Source organism: Macrobrachium nipponense, chromosome 5, assembly GCF_015104395.2.
Source record: "Macrobrachium nipponense isolate FS-2020 chromosome 5, ASM1510439v2, whole genome shotgun sequence".
NCBI classification, from domain to species: Eukaryota; Metazoa; Arthropoda; class Malacostraca; order Decapoda; family Palaemonidae; genus Macrobrachium; species Macrobrachium nipponense.
Genome location: NC_061107.1, coordinates 28,990,789 through 29,003,089, shown reverse-complemented (window position 1 = coordinate 29,003,089; position 12,301 = coordinate 28,990,789).

The window sequence follows — 12,301 nt, the reverse complement described above, 5'->3', positions numbered from 1 at the left end:
TTATTATTATTATTATTATTATTTTGCACTATCACAGTCCTCTAATTTGACTGGGTGGTATTTATAGTGTGGGGTTCCGGGTTGCATCCTGCCTCCTTAGGAGTCCAACACTTTTCTTACTATGTGCGCCGTTTCTAGGATCACACTCTTCTGCATGAGTCCTGGAGCTACTTCAGCCTCTAGTTTTTCCAGATTCCTTTTCAAGGATCTTGGGATCGTACCTAGTGTTCCTATGATTATGGGTACAATTTCCACTGGTATATCCCACATCCTTCTTTTTTCTATTTTCAGGTCTTCATACTTATCCGATTTTTCCCTTTCTTTTTCTTCAGCTCTGGTGCCCCATGGTATTGCGACATCAATAAGTGATACTTTCTTCTTGATTTTGTCAATCAACGTCACGTCTGGTCTATTTGCACGTATCACCCTATCTGTTCTGATACCATAGTCCCAGATCATCTTTGCCTGGTCGTTTTCTATCACTCCTTCAGGTTGGTGTTCGTACCACTTATTACTGCAAGGTAGCTGGTGTTTCTTGCCCAGGCTCCAGTGGAGGGCTTTTGCTACTGAATCGTGTCTCTTTTTGTACTGGTTCTGTACAAGTGCCGGACATTTGCTTGCTATGTGGTTTATGGTTTCATTTTTCGTATTCACTAACGACTTTTCTGTTGTGAAACGACTGCGTTAAACCTCATTTTCAGAAGATGTTCTCCCTGCGGATAAAATGAAATTTTGTCATTCATCTGCATCTAAATGTAATTTTGGTCAGTGACTGAGGTAATGCAATGACCACTGCTATAACCTCAGTCAAAAAACAAAGGGACTTTTATTTACTAATGAATTTAGAACTCAGTTGTATCTTCTAACTGAAATTATTTTCAATGTGGTTTTTAGTTTTCTGTAAGAGAAAGCTATTGAAATGGCTATTTGTCTGTCCGTCCGCACTTTTCCTATCCGCCCTTAGATCTTGTAAACTACTGAGGCTAAATGGCTGAAAATGGGTATGTTGATCCTCCACTCACCAATCATCAACCATACCAAATTGCAGTCCTCTAGCCACAGTCATTGTTATTTTATTTAAGATTAATTCCAACAATCCACCATCAGGCCGCCGTGGCTGAAATTTTCATGGGCCATGATTGAGAGTTTCATGAAACGTGGCTGAGAGTTTCCTAAAGCATTATACGCCGTACAGAAAACTCGATTGCTCCGAAGAAGCTTCAGCACATGTTATACAACTTGTTTTTCTTGATAGAGTCACCTCCTACTGCGGAACAAAGAATCAAGCAACCAGGCATCATGAAAGTAAAGTATATAGCAGTTTCCATCTTCCAGCAATAAAATATATATATATATATACATATATATATGTATATATATATATATATATATATATATATATATATATATATATATAGAATATATAAGTATATATATAATATATATATAGCATGAAGTTGACTTTTTTTTTGCCCGGTATGATTGAAGGTTGCAAGTGACGTGGATCAACGTTGTTCGAACCAAGCGATCCGCTCTTCATACTCGAACAATCATTATTTTGAGACTACTACCGTTTCATAGTTTACTTTCCACGCTTTGACTGTTTTCGGGAACAGAAATGAACGGACTGTAAAGAACGAAGCTAAGGAATAGTATAAATTACCCCCTACCGCCGCTTCTCTCTCTCTCTCTCTCTCATCTCTCTCTCTCTCTCTCTCTCTCTCTCTCGTCATAATACAGAGGGAATGATGGAATAGATTTGTTTCAGACTGAGAATTATCTTGAAATGACTATTAAGAAAAACCTTCATTAGGATTTAGAAAAATAGCATTAACAAATGTTTAAAAGTAACACACACACACACATACACACACGCATACATACACACACACAAACACACACACACACACACAACCATATTTATATATTATATAATATATATATATATATATATATATATATATATATATATATATATATATGCATCAAGCTACAAATGCCTTTAATATCCAATTCGCTCTACCTCGGAATTGATATATTTTCATATATGTTAACCGAAGGGGAATTATTTAGGTGGTAATAATTTCGAGAGGAACGAAATTATTATCACCTAAAAAACTCCCTTTCGGTCAACATATATGGAAACATTAATTCCGAGGTAGAGCAAACTGGATATTAAAGGACATAAGTAGCTTGATGTATACATATGAATCACGGTGATGTGATGAGAATTCACTATATATATATATATATATATATATATATATATATATATATATTATATATAATACGAATATAAAGAATAGGGGGTGACAGGTTGATGAGAAGCATGTACGTTCAGAAAAGTTAGGAAGAGGTATGACAGGAAGACCTAATAGAACTTGCTAGGTAGAAGAGGTACAATAGACTATCAGGATTAAGGGATTAAGTGAGATCGAGAGCTTAAACCAGATACCATTGAATGGCGCAGAGTGCTTTCGGGAGCACAATGAGATGCTGATGTACTTTCTGAGTAGGTGCATGGGGAGGCCGAAACCGGGGGAGATTTCAACACGAGATTCGTCCTCGCTTCAAAAGTTGAAGTATAAATATGAAAGGGGAGTCTGCAGGAATCGTTTCTACCGCTGCATTGAAATCACCTTCTGAAGCGGCCCTTTTATTTTCCTAATAAGTTAAGTATATTTTAGTTTAACCAGACCACTGAGCTGATTAACAGCTTTCCTAGGGCTGACCCGAAGGATTAGATATTTTTACGTGGCTAGGAACCAATTGGGTACTTTGCAACGGGACCTACAGCTTATTATGGGCCGAACCACATCAAGAAATGAATTTGTATTTCTTGAAACAAATTCCTCTGATTTCGCATGGACAGAGTCGGGAATTGAAGCCGGACCCTAAGACCGGTAGTCGAGCACGTAACCGACTCGTCCAACGAGGAACTTGTTTTCCTGATGACCAGCCTTCGTTTGAGTTCGTGTGTTTGTGAAATATCATCCTCATCACTCATGGTAATTCTCAACTCTCGACTGGTCTTCAAGTCAAAACTGACTGGAATCAGTTGTCAGCAAATTGTTATAATAGTGTTCATGAAAATGAGGAAGTTACCAAGAAAACATGAAAAATCTTTGATCATTTTCTGTTACCTGCTGCGACTGTATATAACATCAGGCGAAACGCCATTTATATAAGATTCACATCACTCGTGCATCTGATGTCTAGGTCAGTCCCTTACGACGCTTCTGATTGGCTGTTGATAAGTAAAGAATCTTGCCATTTCGTTTGCACGCGTTCAAAAAGTAATCATTCCGCCTTCCTAGAATTGTGGAAAAGAGTTCAAGACAGCCGCCTGACTGGCCATTAATCCCATATGTTCAGGAAGTGCTGCAGAAGGTGAAAGGAAATTGAAGCGCGTTTAATGGGTCTTCCCTCACAGTGGAAGGAGGAACAAAGAGCCAAATTAATAATGTGGAAGTGGGCAGATGAGGAGATATATTTATGCAGCCAAAATGAAGGTTCATTATTTGTCCATTACAGAGATAGAGGAATCCATCAGTTAAAATTAGTAGCGTTTCGGATCCACCTTTCATTTGCTGCTTTTGGAACTAACTGACGTTTCGCCTGACATTTCATGCATCCGCAACTTGTGACAGCAAATCATTTTCATGTTTTCTTGGCAACTTGATCATGAAAATCGCTATTAAAAGAATTATATATATTTATACATACATATATGTGTATATATGTACATGTATTATATATATATATATATATATATATATATATATATATATATATACATGAATATTTATCACATCACCGTGATTCATATAAATCATTTGAGCTACAAATGTCCTTTAATATCTAATTCGCTCTACCTCGGATTTGATATATTTTCATATATGTATCGAGAGGGAATTTTTTAGTCGATAATAATTTCGTACCCCCATGGGATCGAACCACCGTCCGATCCTGATTTCGTTCCCCGTCCAACTGGACGGTGGTTCCCCATCCCATGGGGGTACGAAATTATTATCGACTAAAAAATTCCCCCTCGGTACATATATGAAAATATATCAATTCCGAGGTAGAGCGAATTAGATATTAAAGGACATTTGTAGCTCGAATGATATATATACATATATATATATATATATATATATATATATATATATATATATATATATATATATATATATTTTTTTTTTTTTTTTTTTTTTTTTTTTTTTTTTTTTTTTTTTTTTGTCCGTGTATGTGAAACGTGTGAGCCACGGAAAGGAAATTCTAAGTTCAAAAGCAACCACAAAAGCAATCAATGAAGTACTCTCTAACTTCTTCCCCGTAGAGGATTAGTGTCCTCAGTGTATCTCACTGGGTGCACTGTAGGCATTACTTAGGATTCACTGCAGCGTGCCTTCGGCCCCAAGTTGCAACCCCATTCATTCCTTTTATTAGACATCCTTTCATATTCACTTTCATCCATCTTTCTTTCCACCCTCTGCTAACAATTGTTTCATAGTGCAGTTGCGAGTGTTTCCTCCTGTCAGACCTTTAAAGTCTTTTTACTCTCCATTTCCCTTTCAGCTTTGAATGACTTCTAGGTCCCAGCACTCGGTCACAGGTCTAAATTTTACATTCCATTCCATTCTATTCTCAGACTTCTTGTCCAATGCCTGAAGCTGAGTTACACAGTTGGGTTCCTAAGTCAGATGTGCCCATCTCATCTTCTACGTTGCCTCTTTCTTCTGTCTGTGCTGGCCTAAATGGAAACCGCTTGTTAGTTAGAGGCAAACAGAGTTTGAATCCTGGAAATTCATTCGGACACTGAGAGGGAAATAAACGTTCGAGTGTCACTCACGTTGAGTAATGAAAGGGTCAAAATTAAGATTTCTTTCAAAGTCCTGATTAATTCTTTCTGGGAGTGACGACTATCCCAGATATTAAAAGCATGGATCCACAAGGATTACTAGAGCAATATATTATTATTATCATTATTATTATTATTATTATTATTATTATTATCATTTTTTTTCACATTCCTCCAATTTGACTGGGTGGTATTTATAGTGTGGGGTTCCGGGTTGCATCCTGCCTCCTTAGGAATCCATCACTTTTCTTACTATGTGCGCCGTTTCTAGGATCACACTCTTCTGCATGAGTCCTGGAGCTACTTCAGCCTCTGTTTTTTCTAGATTCCTTTTCAGGGATCTTGGGATCGTGCCTAGTGCTCCTATGATTATGGGTACAATTTCCACTGGCATATCCCATATCCTTCTTATTTCTATTTTCAGATCTTGATACTTATCCATTTTTTCCCTCTCTTTCTCTTCAACTCTGGTGTCCCATGGTATTGCGACATCAATGAGTGATACTATCTTCTTGACTTTATTATTATTATTATTATTATTATTATTATTATTATTATTATTATTATTATTATTATTCAAAGAATGAATCTTACTTGTAATCTTAAATTATATATCAATTAAGTCGGGTATTAAACCACGGCTGTTTTCTGTTGACAGATTATAATTTACTGCTGTAAATAACTTGATTGCTTGACATAAAAGTGCACAACGCAGAACAGATGCTGGAGTTTGTCTTATAATTAGAATGAGGAAAAACGTACATTACCAAGGAAGGCGCAATAGGAGAGAGAAAAAGTTCATTCGTTGCTTGAGAATCACCCCGACACAATTCTTTCCTTTTGGTCTCCTGCATTGCAACGGATGAATTTAATCTGGTCTGTTGGTTGGACGTCTTAAGGTAAGAACCCTTACCGGCACAAATCAGTTTAATCAACTCTAATCAACCAATCACCAGTATGCTCTCATTTATATATATACGTATATATATATATATATATATATATATATATATATATATATATATGTGTGTGTGTGTGTGTGTGTGTGTGTGTGTGCGGTGTGTGTGTGTGTGTGTGTAGGTTTGTGTAGTGTATTTAATTCTTATTTTTCATATAAAACTAAAAATAGTTTCCCCTTAAATGGGGTAGCAAAACGGAAATAAAGTTCGAAAACGAATCTCCACCCGTGTGAAACATCCTCAACTCCAGCAGCTGACATGTAGTATCTCTAGAGCACAGCAGCAACCACATGCTCACTGCCCCTCTAATCTTATCGAGGACGCAGTGTATTTTCTCGTAGATATCGTAGTCTCTCAGTTCCAATACCTTTTTCTCGATCGTATCCTCTCCCTCTCCGTCTTCCTCTCCCCATTCCTCTAAAAAAACTCCAAATTATAAACACTTTTTCTTTTTTCCTTTTACGTGACCGTCTACTATTCTTCTAAGCCAGCTTTCTATCACCTCTTTTCATTATTTATTATTATTAGTATATATATATATATATATATATATATATATATATATATATATATATATATGTACACACATGTGTATATATATATATATATATATATATATATATTATATATATATATATATATATATATATATTATATCTCATTCTTTCCAATCTTCTTAAGCTTCGTATGCGATCCTGACATTAAAATGCGTAAATTGACCTAGCCGGAGATATGAAAAAGTACAAAAGAAGACAAGAACTGACATGTTAGTCTTTAATTATGGAATACACATGAAAAAATATGTTTAACCCAGACTATACACTAGTTGTGAGTGAAACTAGTCATTGTTACTAAGATAAACGATCAAGGTCCGCTGGGAAGGAGATGATCTTCACTCAAACGGCATTCGTTTTAGAGCGACCATTTCACCATTTCGTTAATTATTTTTTTGGATGATGTTTAGATGGAGAAAGTGGATTCGAGCGGCCGACCTTGCTTTACAGTGGGACTAATAAGGTCGAAAGATGAAAATTTCACCAAATTCTGAGCAACTGTATATGAACAACAATCAAATGAGCAAAATCCGATGAAAAATTATCTTGAGCTTAAAGGGGTGTAATGCCGTCAACGCACCTCATACGGTGCAATGTAGGCATTACTTAACGTTCTTTGCAGTGTCCCTTCGTCCCCTAGCTACAAATACTTTCAGAAATCTAGGACTAGGGAAAGGCCAGTACTATAGCTGGTTCACTTAAGGTAGATTCTTGGGTGTGTTATTATTATTATTATTATTATTATTATTATTATTATTATTATTATTATTATTATTATTATTATTATTATTCATTTAATGCTCAATTATAATTGGTAATTTTGTGCGTATTTATGTATGCCGTTTTGACGTTTCTTGCGTTTTTTTTTTTTATATATTGCATCTTTAATTTCTTAAAAGTCGTTTCATAAGCGAATGGTTATGGCCTCAATTTGGAGGGAGAATATAATCTGAAAACGTCAAATTGCTGCTTCAGTCCACTCAAATAATGAACCGAATCCTTTTCCAGCCTATTTCGCCTCTGGACAAATCTCTCCTCCTCACGGATGGAAGCAACCACGTATTGAAGTAAATCATCATTATAACTTAACGTATTGAAGTAAATCATCATTATAACTGAAATCGACATTATAACGTTAGGTCAGTCATCCGTTAGAGCATTTAGACAAGAGATACGTTAACTTAAGTTTACTGCAAAAGAAATCTAATGAGGTGGCTATAATTTGTATGTCCGTCCGCACTTTTTCTGTCCGCCCTCAGATCTTAAACATTTCTCAGGCTAGAGGGCTGCAAATGGGTATGTTAATCATCCACCCTCCAATCATCAAGCATACTAAATTGCAGCCCTCTCAGTTGTTTTATGTTATTAAGGTTAAAGTTAGCCATACGCGCTAACAACACAGACCACCACCGAGCCGTGGCAGAAAGTTTCATGGGCCACGGCTGAGTTTCTTGGGCCGTGGCTGAGAGTTTCATATACCTTAATACGCTGTACAGAAAACTCGATTGCGCCGAAGACGCTTTGGCGCATTTCTTGCTTATTATTTTTTTTTTCTACTGCCTATCATGAATAGCTACAGTCTGTACTGACATAATGACAATTTAATCTGACCACAATATCAAACGACAAGAACATCAGTTGCACCATACAATCCTGCTCCATTTTGAATCAAGCCGTGACAGTTGGTGCGTCTATATATCTGTTCAAGAGTCCATCTGGCCAGATCTGTCGTTGATCGTACACTATTGACCACTAACGGATTTCCTCACAAATTGCGCCACGGTATGCGCCTCAAATGGCAGTGTAGTACTCGCTTAGCGTATTAGAAAGTATATGTTAACAATAACGAATAAGTAATAATGAATGACAACAGCTATCAGTTAATCTGGCAGTGGAGAAAAACATACATCTTCCGTTACAGTTCGCTGTCCTGAACGAGCGCAGTAGATGTATTAAGTGAATGCAAGAAACCTGAGCAGTTGGTAAACAGCGTCTAGTCCCAAAGCGATAAGTAATTGGTTTAGTGATAGAACCGACCACAAAGAAGTACGGCGGTAACGGTCTTGAGGTTTCCGGGTTTAGTACTTATTTCTCAACAAACATTTTTGCTTTGGTGTATTTTTAGTCTGTTTCTGAATTAATAGAACAATGATTTTTCAAGATTTGTTGTAATTGAAAGTTTACATGAAGCTGTATGTATGAGGAAAATGTCGTTTAACCTTGCAGAGGAAGAAGAAGAAGAAGAAGAAGAAGAGAGAGAGAGAGAGAGAGAGAGAGAGAGAGTTGCGGGGTCTACTTTACAAAATCCGAATCACTAATATTTGACACAAACAGACATATCCGCGAACTACTCTAATATGCGACAACTATATGAAATAGCAAATGTTTTAGAACACAAGGTGCTAGGAAAGAGAGCAGATTTTTTTTATTGTGCAGTTGTTTAAGTACAAGTTAGAGAATAAGAAAATTAAAGATGAAAAAATTGTGTCGGCTTTTTGTGTTAAATATCCAACAGTCAGCGAATCATCTTCATGATAATTGAAAGTACTGCCACGATCTTTATACAGTAGATGCAGGTGGCTATTCCTTATCAAAGTTATTGATATGACAGAACGTACGTCGTTCATGCTAAACTAAACAAAAATGTCAGGGGGTGAGGGTAGAATACAGTAATTTTAACCAATAAAGATATGCCGGAGTCCAAATATTAAACGGAAAATTGAGAAAACTTAATTTTTATAAACACCTAAAAACAGAAATTATGAGTTACCAATTTGGAGTTTTGTGTTGTTGCCCAAACGAAAGAGAAGCATATGCCAAAGTAAAGTGTAAAAATATAAAGCAAAATAGAGGAGAAATATTCATTCATTGCGAAATCATTTGGGAAAAGTAAAATCATGGGAACAATCATGTCAAATCCTCTGGCCTACATGTTACTCAGGAAATCAGTCGTTTTCCAGTTGGTGGTGAGTTTGTGTTTAGAAATTGAAATATTTCATGTCATCTATCATATTAATTTCCTTGGCTGTCTTTCTGTGTGTGTGCACTCTTGTATGTGTGTGTGTGTGTGTGTGTGTGTGGCTGCCTTTCTGTGGCTCAAGGATCCTGGAGTCCTCAAGATTTAAGAAGACGTTACAATCCTCCAGGAGATGGAAAAAATTATTCCGAAGACAGATGGTGTGGGTATGGATATGATACGGATATGGGAATGAGCAACACGAGGATAGCGAGCATCTGCTAGTATATATATATATATATATATATATATATATATATATATATATATATATATATATATATATATATATATATATATATATATATATATATATATATATATATATATATATATATATATATATATATAGATAGATAGATAGATAGATATATAGATATATATATATATATATATATATATATATAATATATATATATATAGATTATATATATATATATATATATATATATATAGATAGATAGATAGATAGATATATATATATATATATATATATATATATATATATATATATATATATAGATAGATATATATATATATATATATATATATATATATATATATATATATATATATATATATATATATCTATCTATATATATATATATATATATATATATAATATATATTATAGTATATATAATATATACATATAGATATATATATCATATATATATATATATATATATATATATATATATATATATATATATATATATTTGTGTCGTGTCTTGGCTGGGGGTTTTTTAATTGAATTTTTAGCCTTGCTGAAATGCACACACGTAAGGATAGAGTGAGAATAGGGCACTTATGCCTTATATTGAGTTAGAGGATTGTTAAATCCTGGCAAGGTCGCCACTTTTACATGTGTGGTAAATAGAACGCACTAGCGATGAAACGATTTTTACGTTACTTGCAAATAGTTTGCATTAGAACTAGTTATGATTTATGATTTAATGTAATTTAGAGTTACATTTACTTTATGAAAGTTACCTAGCTCGCTTTAAGACAAGTTAGAAATGGTAAGGATTTTGAAAAGGGCGTCAGCAGAGCATTCATGAATGAGAAGGTTACGTTAAGGATGAAGAAGTGAAATGAACCTTTCATTCAGCGAGCAGGTGAGCGGTGCTAAGTGAAGCGTAAGGGGGTTGAGCGTAGCATGGTGCTGCAACATGAACAGCTGATCGTTGTAAAAGGGCACGCAATTTACAACACAACAAATTCTAATTTGTTATCAAAAGCAAAACAACACTAAATTGCTTGCCTTAGGAATGAAGATGGCTAGCAGTGGTAAGTCCACACTTGCGCTGCAAAGTTGAGCGAGCTAGCTGCGGTTGCCAACACGTGGAATAAAAGCTAAGTCGAAACAAATTCCCCTAACACATCACAGGTAAAAGAATTGTACATTTCCTTTGCCATAACTATTAGTAGAAAATACTCCTAGCTAGGTAACCTTGCTAATACATGCAATGAATCCCCGGCAAAGCACATCCTAGTTCTAACTAGCACTTTCTGGCATCTATCAATACAGAGGATTTGCGGGCATAAATTTGTGTGCCACTAAATGAAAACTTTTGGTGCTCTCGCCATTACACAATATCTTTAACTGAAAGATAAACTCATTATTTTAAACACTCCTTAAATTAATTCCTAACATACCTTAATGCTAACTATGGTGATAGTAATGATAATAAGAATAATAATAATGATAAACCTTACCATCTGCCTGAATGTGTCCTGTTCCCTTGCTGCGTATTTATGAATGCTTTTTTATGTTTTCTGCTTTGTAAAAAATAATTTACTGTTTATGTTTTAAGGGATAACACGATTTAAAAATTTTAAAGGCTGGTACTGACAAGCTCATCGCCACTTTTATATTTGTCGTGTCTTGGCTGCAGGTTTTTTTAATTGAATTTTTTTTAGCCTTGCTGAATAAAGGCCAACACAACGGACACACATGAGAATCAAGAGTGAGAATGGGGTACATATGATTTACCTTGAGTTAAAGGATTGTTAAATGCTTTAAAGGTCGCTGATGGAAACTTAGCTAATAGATCTAAATTAAGTTTATTTACAAAGAAAAAAAACATTGAGCTGCCTGAGATAACTGAACAGCAGATAGGCCACGTAGAAAAAGCGCAGTGTACTGTTTGAATTACTCTATCATTCACAATAATATGAGAAAATGGCCGAATTCACCATCTATACAAGGCTGGTTTCCAAACTTGATTTTTCTAAGGTAATTAAGTGCTGGCAAGGAGGCAGGAATGCATGGAGCAGGCAGTGGAATCTGGAAATGGATTCCAAGTTATACACCACATAAAACAAAGACTTCTCGCACAATATTTATGACTCATGCACTATGGAGGGAATTTATCCTTAATCACATACAATGCTAGTACTAAGGGGAGAAATCTAGTGCTTAAATAGAATAGCTCAATTGAGATCTTTGTTGATCTTGGACAAACCACAAGGGTGGCACGTGCTACGAGGGTGGACAAAAGGATGTTCGTTAGAGAAGTGAGAAAATTGAAATTTTACAATGAGAATAGCAAGATTCGTCTTGGAGAGATAGGGGCTGGATGGAATTTGCAACTTCGAGACATACCTTAGTTGGCTTGCGCTTGTAGCTTGATGTCTGATGAGGGCTCCAACCAGCGATGAGGAGCAAAGAGGCTGAAATGAGTCAGCAGCGGACACGTCTGACTGCTATAGGACCTAAGAGCAACTGAGAGTGAAGTCAGGGCATTAGTGGGGGTCCTTGGTTCAAGCAGGGCAGTGGCATTGTCTGGAAAGATGCAAAACAGCCAGCACAGAGTTGTGGGAGAAGAGGTCTTAAGCTAAAAATACCTAAAGCCTACCCAGCAGCCCATATAACCCAATGACCTGCCCTTCTTATCCTACACTA